Raw genomic sequence first — 13,556 nt, 5'->3', positions numbered from 1 at the left:
GAGCAATTGACAGAATTGAGCATAGTTATGAGAATATCTAGGTATGATCATGTATATAGGCATCACGTCCGAGACAAGTAGACCGACTCCTGCCTGCATCTACTACTATTACTCCACACATCGACCGCTATCCAGCATGCATCTAGAGTATTAAGTTCAAGAGAACAGAGTAATGCTTTAAGCAAGATGACATGATGTAGAGGGATAAACTCATGCAATATGATGAAAACCCCATCTTGTTATCCTCGATGGCAACAATACAATACGTGCCTTGCAGCCCCTACTGTCACTGGGAAAGGACACCGCAAGATTGAACCCAAAGCTAAGCACTTCTCCCATTGCAAGAAAGATCAATCTAGTAGGCCAAACCAAACTGATAATTCGAAGAGACTTGCAAAGATAACCAATCATACATAAAAAATTCAGAGAAAATTCAAATATTGTTCATAGATAAACTTGATCATAAACCCACAATTCATCGGTCCCAACAAACACACCACAAAAGAAAATTACATCGAATAGATCTCCACAAGAGAGGGGGAGAACTTTGTATTGAGATCCAAAAACAGGGAAGAAGCCATCTAGCTAATAACTATGGACCCGAAGGTCTGAGGTAAACTACTCACACTTCACCGGAGAGGCTATGGTGTTGATGTAAAAGCCCTCCGTGATCGATGCCTCCTCCGGCGGAGCTCCAGAACAGGCCCCAAGATGGGATCTCGTGGATACAGAAAGTTACGACGGTGGTATTAGGATTTTGGCTCTGTATCTGATCATTTGGGGGTACATAGGTATATATAGGAGGAAGAAGTACGTCGGTGGAGCAACAGGGGGCCCGCGAGGGTGGAGGGCGCGCCTGGGGGGTAGGCGCGCCCCCTACCTCATGGCCTCCCTGTTGGTTGCTTGACATAGGGTCCAAGTCTCCTAGATCATGTTCGGTGAGAAAATCACGTTCCGAAGGTTTCTTTCCGTTTGGACTCCGTTTGATATTCCTTTTTTTCGAACTCCTAAAATAGGCAAAAAAACATCAATTCTGGGCTGGGTCTCCGGTTAGTAGGTTAGTCCCAAAAATAATATAAAAGTGGATAATAAAGCCCAATAATGTCCAAAACAGTAGATAATATAGCATGGAGCAATCAAAAATTATAGGCCGATGCTAGGCGTAAGCCGGCTGATGGCACCCAAATATAAGCCGTCTTAATAACCGTCCGATCGTGCATATAATAGCCGTTTACTTTGTCTCGCCATGCAGCGCCCAAGAGTGGCGCTCCAAGCACGCCCATCAGCATGGAGGCAGCAGCTGGATGCAACGGCCGCGACGCCACTCGAGCTGCGGTACAAGAAGTTCGTCGAAGCTGCGATGCAACGGACACCACCGCCCGAGCTGCGATGTAGAGAGGCCGCCGGAGTTGTGATGTAGCACCCGCCGCCGCCGGAGCTGCGATGCAGCGTTCCTCGATGCTGCCGGAGCTGCAATACAACTACCGTCGAAGATGCGATGCAGCAGTCCTTGACGCTGCGGGAGCTTCGATGCAATGGTCCTCGATGCCGCCGGCGAGATCCTATGATGAAATTGTGTCACAGCACATTGCGTGTTGCTATGCAGCTCCACCGGCGGTGAGACCCGGGGCGCACGTCGCAGCATGACGGGCGTTGCAGTAGCTCCTCCACCGGCGAGATCCATCGCAACTCATAACAGCAGGGGCGTTGCATGGCAGCTCCCACTACTAGGAAAAGGGCTAAAGATGAAATTGACACTAATGGCGCACCAGAGAAGTGGTGCACCACTACTATATACTAATGGCGCACCATGTGGAGATGTGCCATTAGTGTGGAAGACACTAATGGCGCACCAGGCACACGGTGCGCCACTAGTAACAAAATGTTTTTTTTTCATTTTTTCAAACATACTAATGGTGCATCTGGGCAGAGTGCGCCATTAGTAGTTAGAACTACTAATGGCGCACCAGCCATAGAGTGCGCCACTACTGTATTTTTTTTCTTTTTTGCAAAACTACTAATGGCGCATCGTTGCATAGTGCGCCATTACTAGTTTAAACTAGTAATGGCGCACTGTGCCACGGTGCGCCATTAGTATAAAAATTATTTTTTTTACTTTTTTGCAAAACTACTAATGGCGCATGTCTGTGTGGTGCGCCATTAGTATGTTGGGTTACTAATGACGCATGGCTGTGTGGTGTGCCATTAGTAAGCTAGGACCAGCTAGATACTTTTGGACAGCCACACCTACACACTCACTTTCCCCACTTCATTCCCCCCACCTCCTTCTCTCAGCTTGTCGGCTGCCTCCTCCTCCTCACCTCATTTGCACCATAGATTCATCAAAATTAAGTGTTGAAATTACCTTTTTTGATAGGTCAGTAAGGGGAAAGCTAGCTTCATGTTGTAGATCTACTTTTTTTCTCCCTACCTCGCTCCAACAACGTGCACATGCACTTTTTGTGGCCTAGCTAGATCTATGTATGTTTGTGGTGTTGCATATGTTTGTGGTGTTGCATATATGTTCGTGTTTGCAGGTACCGGTATTTGAAATGCGATAGTTGCCAATATTTTGCCGGAATGTTGATTCATTTCCGCTTCGGCGAGAATTTTGGCACTATGCATTCTTTTTGGTCGTATTTTTAGGGAAAGTCATGCCAAATTTTTTCTTGGTTCTAAAATATCATTTTGCTCTACCCCGCAGGCGACCATGGTCCGCACGATGACCGAAGGCATCGTGAATAGGTTTTTCAGCTCTGCGAAGGCCGAGATGCTTCAAAAGAACGAGACAAAGATAAGATGTCCGTGTCAAAGATGCAAGCTGAAGAGCCTTATTGCGGACCCAGATTCCGGGCAGGTGCGGGACCACCTGCTCTTGCGTGGTTTCATGGATGGCTATCGGTGGCAAGGTGATGAAGATGACTATGAAGTCGTCCATGGGGGCCGGGCAAGAAATGAGGAAGGGCAGCAAGACAACCACCGTGGCTCGGGCGGGCGAGAAGACGAAGAATCTCCAGGACATGATCACGACGGTGATGCTGTACACAGTCATCATGTAGAAGATGCCGGACATGATGATGAGGAAGATGCCGGAGCAGACGAAGGGCATGATCATGAAGATCAAGATGCCGGAGGAGCAGATGATGATGGACCATCGATGGGCTGGGTGCAGGACCCTCATATTCAAGAGCTGCTTCTCAAGGAGACGGATAACGCAAGAGCTGCCGCCCGAGAGAAAGCCAAGATGGATCAACTGGAGATAGACGCGGTTACTCCATTGTATGAAGGATGTAGACCCGAGGATACCCGCCTGAAAGTAATGCTCATGGCTTTGGAGATGAAGGTAAAACACAAAATGACCAACGCATGCTTCGACGAGAACATGTCATTCTGGCACGAACGTCTTCCCAAGGGGAACAAGTGCCCGACCAGTTTCGAGGAGGCGAAGAAAGCCGTGTGTCCTCTGGATTTACCGCACGTGAAATACCATGTGTGCATGAACAATTGCATCATTTATCGGGGCGAGCATGCGGAGTCTACCATATGTCCGATGTGCGGCGTCACTCGATACAAGAAGAGGAAGAAAGCTCCTCGAAAAGTGGTGTGGTACTTTCCGATCACTCCTCGTCTGCAGCGGTATTTCGCGGACCCAAAGGTAGAAAAGCTCCTACGTTTCCACGCGGATAGGGAGGAGAAGAAGCGAGAAGATGACGCAAATGATCCGGAGATAAATAAAAAAGACAAGATGCTGAGTCACCCTAAGGATGGGAGCCAGTGGCAAGCGTTGAACTTCGAACACCCAGAATTTGGGAAGGATCCAAGGAACATCGTGTTGGGCGCGAGCACCGATGGAGTCAATCCGTTTGGCAGCCAGAGAAGCACACGTAGCACCTGGCCTGTGTTTGTGTGGATGTACAACCTTCCCCCCTGGTTGTGCATGAAGAGGAAGTACATTCACATGAGTATGCTAATTGAAGGGCCGAAACAACCAGGGAACGACATCAATCTGTATCTGGGGCTGCTGAAAGAGGAGCTAGACACGCTGTGGAAAATGCCGGCCAATACGTGCGACGCTGCAGAGAAAGAATATTTCCCGATGAGAGCCGCACTGCTCACGATGGTGCACGACTATCTCGGTTACGGATATCTCGCGGGGCAGGTGGTCCATGGATTTTCTAGATGCGTCAGGTGCATGGATGACACAATGTATCGCCAACTAGATAGAGATCCCGGGTCTTCGAAAACCGTGTTCATGGGACATCGAAGGTGGCTTCGCGGCGATGACCCGTGGAGGAAACGCAAGGATCTGTTCGATGGTAAAACCGAACTCCGAAGACGCCCGCATACGAGGAGCGGCGAGGAAATAGACGGGCTGTTGAAAAATTGGAAAGATTGCCCACTACCGGGAAAGAAGCAAAAGGCGCCAGAGCCGGGAAAGAAGCGAAAGGCGCCAGAGCCGTTGCTGAAGGTATGGAAAACGAGGTCTGTTTTCTGGGACTTACCGTACTGGAAGATCCACCGTGTGCCTCACAGCCTTGATGCCATGCATATCATGAAGAACGTGTGCGGGAGTCTGCTTGGTACCCTGCTCAACATTCCAGAGAGGACCAAAGATGGGCCGAAAGCAAGGGCAGACTTGAAATCAATGGGCATCAGGCAGGAGCTTCACGCTAATGATGATGATGATGATGATGATGATGATGAGGCGAAGCAGGACACAAAAAGTCGTCGCAAAGGCAAAAAGGCCAAGAAGACCGGAAATGACTACCCTCCCACGTGCTTCACTCTAAGTCAGGTGGAGATCGAGCAGTTTTTCACCTGCCTTGTAGGAGTAAAACTTCCTTACAGTTACGCGGGGAAGATAAGCAGATACCTAGACCCAGCGAAGCAGAAGTTCAGCGGGATGAAGTCTCACGACTGTCACATGCTGATGACGCAGATACTTCCAGTTGCAATCCGTGGGATCATGGACGCGCACGTCCGTGAAACGCTATTTGGCCTATGCAACTTTTTCGATGTCATCTCTCGGAAGTCGGTTGGCGTGAGGCAACTCAGAAGGCTACAGGAAGAGATCGTGGTGATACTATGCGAGCTGGAGATGTACTTCCCACCCGCATTCTTCGACATTATGGTGCATCTGCTAGTCCATATCGTGGAGGATATCATCCAACTCGGGCCGACGTTCCTGCACAGCATGATGCCGTTCGAAAGGATGAATGGTGTCATCAAAGGATACGTTCGCAACATGTCACGTCCAAAGGGAAGTATAGCCAGGGGCTTTCTGACCGAAGAGTGCATCTCCTACTGCACGAATTATCTAGGCATCGAAAACCCCGTTGGTCTGCCCGTCAACAGGCACCTCGGCAGGCTCGCTGGATGGGGTCACCGTGAGGGTCGCCGCGAAATGCATGTGGACTTCGAGGGTCGACTCGCCGACTTTGAAAGAGCAAACCTAGTCGCGCTACAACACATAGACGTGGTCGATCCTTGGGTGGTAGAGCACAAAACCTTTATTGAGAAGACATACAATGACCGAGGCCAACAGAGGACGGACGGAGATATAATCAAAGAGCACAACTCATGTTTCACGCGTTGGTTCAAGCAGAAGCTTCTGTCGTAACCTTTACATGTGGATTCTTCCGCGGAAGAACAACTCATATTCGCCTTGTCACAGGGCGCCGAGCACAACCTGATGACCTATGAGGCGTACGATATCAACGGCTACACATTCTACACCGAGGACAAGGACATGAAGAGCGATGGTTATCAGAACTCCGAGGTAACAATGGAATCCTACACCGGTAACGACAAGGACAGATACTATGGAAGGATCGTGGAGATCTGGGAGCTGAGCTACGCTGGAGAGAAGGTCCCGATGTTCCGTGTCAGATGGGCCAAGAGCGTCCTAAAAGAAGACCGGCATTTCACCACCATGGTTATACCCGAAGCCAAATCCAAGACCGCGGGCACAAACGTCACCGTGAAAAATGAGCCATGGGTACTGGCTTCCCAAGTGGACCAATGCTTCTTCATTACCGACCCATCAAAGCCCAGTCGTGTTGTCGTGACACTGGTAGAAAAAGGGCCTGTTGTCCCGGTTCCTGAACCGGGACTAAAGGGTAGGTACTAATGCCCTGTCCCTTTAGTCCCGGTTCAATCCAGAATCGGGACTGATGGGCCTCCACGTGGCCTGTGCGCGGAGCCCAGGCAGGAGACCCTTTGGTCCCGGTTGGTGGCACCAACCGGGACCAATAGGCATCCACGCGTCAGCATTTCTGTGGCTGGGGTTTTTGTTTTTGTTTTGAAAGGGGGGGGGGTTGGGGGTTTTGGGGGGTTAATTTAGGTGTTTCATATATTGTGTTAGCTAGCTATAATTAATAGAGAGAAGTGTCCTCTCTTATGTCCGTGCTTGGTCGACGCTACGTACTATACATACGTATAGAGAGGATTAGACACGCTAGCTAGCTAGTAAGCAAACGAAGGAAACAGAAGATCGTCATGAACATATATGCATACAGAGAGAAGTGATATCGACCTCCTCTCCTTCTCTAAGAGATTGGTCGAACAACAAGTTCTCGTATATCTATCCGACACTACCGGCTACATATATACAATAATTATCTCTTACAAATATAATCATACGGACTCATGGTCCACATAGTATTCTCTGTCTTCAGCGATCACGTGGTCAAGAAAGAATGCCGCCAATTCCTCTTGAATTGCTCGCATGCGAGCTGGTGCTAGGAGTTCATCCCGCTTCCGAAACATCTAATTTGAAGAAGGGGGTCAATACATATATATATGAATGAATGGAACTCAACACAAATGATGGTAATAAAATAAAATTGTGAATGTTGTTATTTACGTACTTCATATTGTTCGTCAGTGTAGCCCCGCTCACAGGTCGTGTGGCGGATGGACTCGCAAACGTAGTATCCACAGAAATCATTCCCTTGTTCCTGCCACAACCACTTTACAAGAAATAGAGGTCAATCAAACTGATAAGCAAGAATGCCAAATCAATAGGAGATGCGCGGAACATGCTACTATAGTACTTACTTTCGGGTGTCTAAATTGCAGCTTCTTTGGGAGTCCTGGAGCTTTTTTGGAGAATTTTTTCCAAACCCTGCCAGACAAAGAAAACAATTACTTGATATATCAGGAAATGAACAAAGTTGCTGATATGGTGGATAATGATCGATTTAACTTACTTCTCGAGCATTTGAGTCATGTCCGCATAGTCCTGGGGATCTTTTCGTCTTGAGTCTAAGACAGTTACTAGTCCCTGCTCAAGCTTAATCTCTAGGAGAATATAGTGGTAACTGCACACACATGCATAACTAATCAATTACATTACTATAACCTTGACTAATATATAAGGGAAACCGAATACGCACAAGACAGTAACACTCACTTGAAGTTGTAAGGAAAGAGTATTATATCTTTGTTTTCATTTATTACCAACGATCGTAGCAAGTTGGCCTCGGTATCTGCGGCATGAAATTTAACCTAAGTTGCATCTATGAGATATGTGTTAATGAACCCAATATCACCGACTTGTCTTTTCTTCAATTCGGCAATCTTCAATCTGCATACTATAGTGAGGATGATTATAAATACATGCAATGAAAGAGCTGAGCTATATAGAGAGACTTAATGACAGAAGTAGTACTACTTACAGACAGTAGCAGGTGACCGTTGTTTTATCGAGGGCCAATTGATTGAAAAACTGAAAGAACTCCTCAAATGGAACAGGAAACAGTTCAATTCCAACGAGGTCATGCTCCTTTTTAACTTTCACATACAAAGTACTCCTCCCCTAGAGACTCTGCAGATTTTCAAGTACCAATCATGCAATCTTTGCATCAGCGTTGATAGAGATCTTTCATCTTTGACGAGAGGCTTCTCGTACTCGTATCTTTGTATCTGCACCTCCATGGGTTCATAATGTACATCGCCGGGCAGGTAATCGCCAAGATTGCTATAACCGGGCACCATCCTCGGATCATTAGCGACGTTGTTGCTAGGCACCTTGAGTGGGGGGCACGATTGCTTCGCTTGTTCGCCGAGCTGGGCAATTTGTTTCCCAGCTCTTCGTTCTTTCAGCCTTTGATCACTGACAGTACTTCCCGACCGCTCCGCTTCGGCAAATTCCTTTCCAATAATGCGCTCATAGTTTCCTTTCGGCGGAGACTTGGGTGGTTTTGTCAGGGCAGCCAGAGTGCGCTTCGCTTTCACCGGATCTACCTTCTCCTCCGGAGGTGGATGTTTCTTTGCTTTCACCCCTTCAAAGAAGTTCCTCAATTCTTCTCGCGTGATCTCGGCATTCTCCTCCAGGGTCCTCTCGTATGGTAACTTCTCTGGAGTCTTCAGAGAAGGACCGAATCTGTATGTCCTCCCGCCTCTGGCTGTACTACTAGACGCCGGCAGAGCAGACAGAGCGGTTGTCTTCTTTACTTGCTTACGAGGCGGCGGAGAAGGACTACGACACGCCAGAGCAGCCGGAGCGGCAGCAGGTCTCTTCCACCCTTGCTGACAAGGCGGAGAAGGAGGAAGCTGGTTGCTCGGGCGCGTCGGCGCAGGCGGAGAAGGAGGCGGAGTGCCGCCACGCGCCGGAGAAGGAGCCGGTCGAGTGCCCTGATCGTCACTCACTGGAGGAGGAGGCGGTGGAGGAGGCGGGGTGCCCTGACTCGCCGGAGGAGGAGGCGGTGGAGGAGGCGGAGTGCCCTGACTTGCCGGAGGAGGAGGAGGAGGCGGAGGTGTCCAGTTCGGAAGGTTGGTGAGCTCCTTCTGCCATAGGCATGGAGTCTTCAGAGCAGACCCCAGCCTAGTCTCCCCTTCACCGGTAGGGTGGTCAAGCTGGAGGTCCTCAAATCCCTCCATTATTTCATCTACCATCACCCTAGCACATCCTTCTGGAATCGGCCGACAGTGAAAAGTTGCGCCGGGTTCAGTAGGATAAATAGAGCCAACAGCCGCCTTGACCTTCAAATTCATCCATTGTGTCATAAGGTGGCAATTTTGAGACTCCGTGATAGCATCCATGGGATAGCTGGCAGGAGCCGTCAAGGCATGCTCCGGCTGAAGCAGCTCGGTGGAAGCCATGCTGCTTCTCCGCTGAGATGGCGGGGTAGCTTCGGGGGAAGCTTCGGCAGTATGTTTGCTGCGATTTGCTTCTCGTTCCTCTATCGCTTGTACCCTTACTTGCAGCGCCTGCATTTGGGTCTGCTGCAATTTTTTCCTCCTCTCCTGGGATTTGTAACCTCCTGCGTCCGGAAACCCAACGTTCCACGGAATGGAGCCTGGCGTGCCTCTTGTCCGTCCAGGGTGCTCAGGATTCCCGAGGGCCATTGTGATCTCGTCGTTCTCTCTATCTGGAAAGAACGTTCCCTTGCTGCGCCACTTCGATATACTGCTGAAGCTTCCTGACTGGTATGTCCATCTGATCGTTCGTCCAAATGCGCTTCCCTATTACAGGGTCCAAGGTTCCGCCAGCCCCAAAGAACCAAGTCCGGCAACGGTCTGGCCAGTTAATTGTCTCTGGTTCGACCCCTTTATCAACCAGATCATTCTCAGTCTTGGCCCACTTAGGCCGGGCTACGAGGTAGCCACCCGACCCCGTGCGATGGTGATGCTTCTTCTTCGCAGCATTTTGCTTGTTTGTCGCCGACATCTTCTTACTCTTTTCCGATGTCTTGTGGGCCACAAATGCGGGCCAGTGATCTCTGATCTTCTCATATCTGCCCTTGAATTCTGGTGTCTCTTTATTTTCGACAAACTTATTCAGTTGTTTCTTCCACCTCCTGAATAGTTCTGCCATCCTCTTAAGAGCAAAAGACTTGATTAATTGCTCTTTAACTGGCTTCTCTGGATCATCCTCTGGCGGTAGGGTGAAGTTTGACTTCAGCTCAGTCCACAGATCATTTTTCTGCATATCATTGACATAACACACCTCAGGGTCTTCTGTAGCCGGCTTTAACCATTGCTGGATGCTGATCGGGATCTTGTCCCTAACCAAAACCCCGCACTAAGCAACAAATGCGCTCTTTGTCCGGAGGAGTTCAATCGGTTGGCCGTCGGGCGCGATTGCTATGATCTCAAACTTTTCATCCGAGCTCAACTTTTTCTTTGGGCCTCGTCTCTTTACCGAAGTTGTGCTCGATCCGGAGGGCTAGAAAAAAGAACAAAGACTTAATTAATATGTGTACATACCAAAACAATGAATGCATCAAGTAGCTAGTCAGCAGAAGCTTAACTAATATATATACCTGGCCGGACTCGGTTCGGTCACCAGAGACGTCATCACGGTCTCCTTCTTGCACCAGCATTGGGTCACCGGAGCCGTCCTCACGGTCTCCTTCTTGCACCGGCATTAGGTCACCGGAGCCATCATAATCATAGCCAGCTGCTTCCAGACCATCGGTGTCGTTGAGAAACAACGAGACGACGGCATCACTTCCTCGTGCGATTATGTCCCCCAACAACTCTTCTTGTACTTCGTCTCGGGCGGTGTCCGTAGTTTCTACAAATAATGACAACATGGCAATTATTATTCAAACATGACAGATGGATATATTAGTGGCAAACGTAGAACTAATATTAATTAGTGGCCTCGACGCTGCTTCTCTAGGGTTTGGGGTGGCCTCGACGCAGCTTCTCTAGGGTTTGGGGTGGCCTCGACAACGCTTCAAGGATAAAAAAAGAAGAGGAAGAAGAAAAAAAAAGAGGAAAAGAAAGAATAGAGGAGTAAGAACTCCTCTATTCTTTCTTCTCCTCTTTTTTTCTTCTTCTTCCTCTTTTTTTTATCAGGAACGAGGGTCGTCGAGGGTCACCAGCGGTAGAGGAAACCCTAAATAGCAAGTATCGTGGGTGTGAGATACATGTGGCCGTCGGTGTCGGACACTACATCCACGTCCCACAAGTGACGTGGGCGTCGAATGTATCTCACACCCTCGACGACCCTCGTTCCCGATAAAATAAAGAGGAAGAAGAAGAAAAAAAAGAGGAGAAGAAAGAATAGAGGAGAAGAACTCCTCTATTCTTTCTTCTCCTCTTCTTTTTTTATCCTCTTCTTCCTCTCATGTTCGACGACCCTCGAGCCCTCGGCGACCCTAGACCCCCTCTCGACCCCCTCATGTCGAAGTTATCGGGTAGGGGGTATATCGACAACGACATACCCTATACATACATACATACATATCACATGCATCCATACATATATGAACAAAATTAATATCTACTAATTAACAACCTAAATAAAAAAACTAATACATATAGGGAGAAGAAGAAAGAAGAAGAGAAGAAAGAATAGAGGAGAAGACTTCCTCTTCTTCCTCTCCTCTTCTTCTCCCTTTTCTTCCCCTTCTTCCTCGCCTCTCTCATGAATGTCCGACGTTCTCGACCCCCCCCCCCACGTGTCGAAGAAAAAAAAGAAGAAAAAAAGAGGAGAAGAAGAAAGGAATAGAGGAGAAAAGAGAAAATAGAATATATATTCTATTTTTCTCTTCTTCTCCTCTATTCCTTTCTTCTTCTCCTCTTCTTTTTCTTCTTTTTTCTTCTTCTTATTTATTTCTCCTTGTCTTCCTCTCCCCTCTCGGCGACCCTAGACCCCCTCTCGACCCTCGACCCCTAGGCGACCGTCGACCCCTCTCTTTTTTTTCTTCCTCTTATTTTTTATCCTCTTCTTCCTCTACCGCTCGGCGACCCTCGACGACCCTCATTCCCGATAAAAAAAAGAGGAAGAAGAAGAAAAAAAAGAGGAGAAGAAAGAATATAGGAGAAGCTCCTCTATTCTTTCTTCTCCTCTTTTTTTTCTTCTTCCTCTTCTTTTTTATCCTCTTCTTCCTCTCATGTTCGATGACCCTCGACCCCGATAACATTTTTTCCCCGATAGCATTTTTCTCTCCGAGAGAGTTAGTGTTCCCGAGTGAACCGGAGGGGGACATTGGTCATATCGGATTCGTCATATTTTCTACGAATGTTCTATATACATACATCCATCGATATCATTCCATACATACATAGACATCTACATTATATATGAACAAAAAAATATCAAAATTCATCATACATGCATCTACAATACTCCCTCCATTCCTTAATATAGGGTGTATAGTTTTTGGCACGGAAATTAAAGAACGCATGTCGAGGGAAAATTTCCCAAGTTTTGGGCGAGATTACACCTGACTAATTGACATAAGAAAATAGAGGAGCTTGCCTAATATAAGGAAATGCAGTCAAATCCCTAAAAACATTATCCAGACGAGTGGTGCAACGCAATACACCTTATATTTCGGACTTTTTCTCAAAAATCTACGCACCTTATATCAAGGAATAGAGGGAGTATTATACAAATTAAGGAGCAGGGAAGGAAGGAAGGGGGAGGATGGGGCGGTAGCTACCTATCCCAGAGGGATCGGGGAGGAGACGCGGGCGGCCGGCGTCGGGGCCGACGGCGACGAGGACGGGCTCGGGGTCAGCGAGGGCGAGGGCGACGGCGGGGAGCGCTCGGGGACGGCGGACGGGCTCGGGGGCGCAGGGGTTGCTCGGGGGCGGCGGACGGGCGGTCGGCGACGACGGCGAGGTAGGGCGCGCTCGGGGGCGGGGCAGGGGCAACGGCGGCGACGTCGAGGCGCAGAGGGTGCTCGGGAGCGGCGGACGGGCTCGGCGGCGCATGGGGTGCTCGGGGGCGGCGGACGGGCGGCCGACGACGACGGCGAGGCATGGCGCGCTCGGGGGCGTGGCAGGATGCTCTCGGGGGCGGGGCAGGGGCAATGGCGGCGATGGCGAGGTGAGCAGAGGGGCAGCCTGGCGGCGTCGTCGGGGCGGGATTGAAGAACTGAACCAAAATTTTCACAAGTGCTGTATATATAGACAAAGCATTGGTCACGGTTCGTGGCACCAACCGTGACCAATGCCCCCTTTAGTCCCGGTTGGTGCCACCAACCGGGACCAAAGGCCTCTTTTCAGCAGCCCAAAGGGCGGGAAGCGGCGGCCTTTGGTCCCGGTTGGTAGCACCAACCGGGACCAAAGGCCTTGTGCGGCTGCGGCGTCGAAAGTTTAGTCCCACCTTGCTAGTTGAGAGGGGTGCGCAGTGGTTTATAAGCCCCACTGCCGCACCCCTCTCGAGCTTCTCTCCATTGCAGGCTTACGGGCCTAATTGTCACTGCTATGCCTGTGGGCCTACTGGGCCTCCTACGGGCGTGAATCCTGGCCATTTAATGGGTTTCTAGTCGTATTCAGGCCGTGGGGGCCCAGTAGATGGCATTTTTTTGTTTTTTGTTGCTTTATTTGTTTTATTTTCTTTTTTTTTTGCTTTATTTTTTAATTCTTTATGCTTTTAGTTTTAGAAAAATTATAAAGTTTTTGTTAATGCCATTAGTTTTCAAATTTGGAAACACTTATTTTGTTTTTTTGTTTTCTTTGTTGCTTTATTTATTTTATTTTGTTTCTACTTACAACAAAATACTTATTGTTGCTATTTTTTCCAGTTTTTTTGTTTTGTTTTCTGCATTATTTTTTTTCTTTTGTTTTTTGCTTTATTTTTTTATTCTTTT

The sequence above is a fragment of the Triticum urartu genome, chromosome 7, assembly GCF_003073215.2.
Source record: "Triticum urartu cultivar G1812 chromosome 7, Tu2.1, whole genome shotgun sequence".
Lineage (NCBI taxonomy): Eukaryota > Viridiplantae > Streptophyta > Magnoliopsida > Poales > Poaceae > Triticum > Triticum urartu.
Note: the sequence above shows the minus strand (reverse complement) of the source record.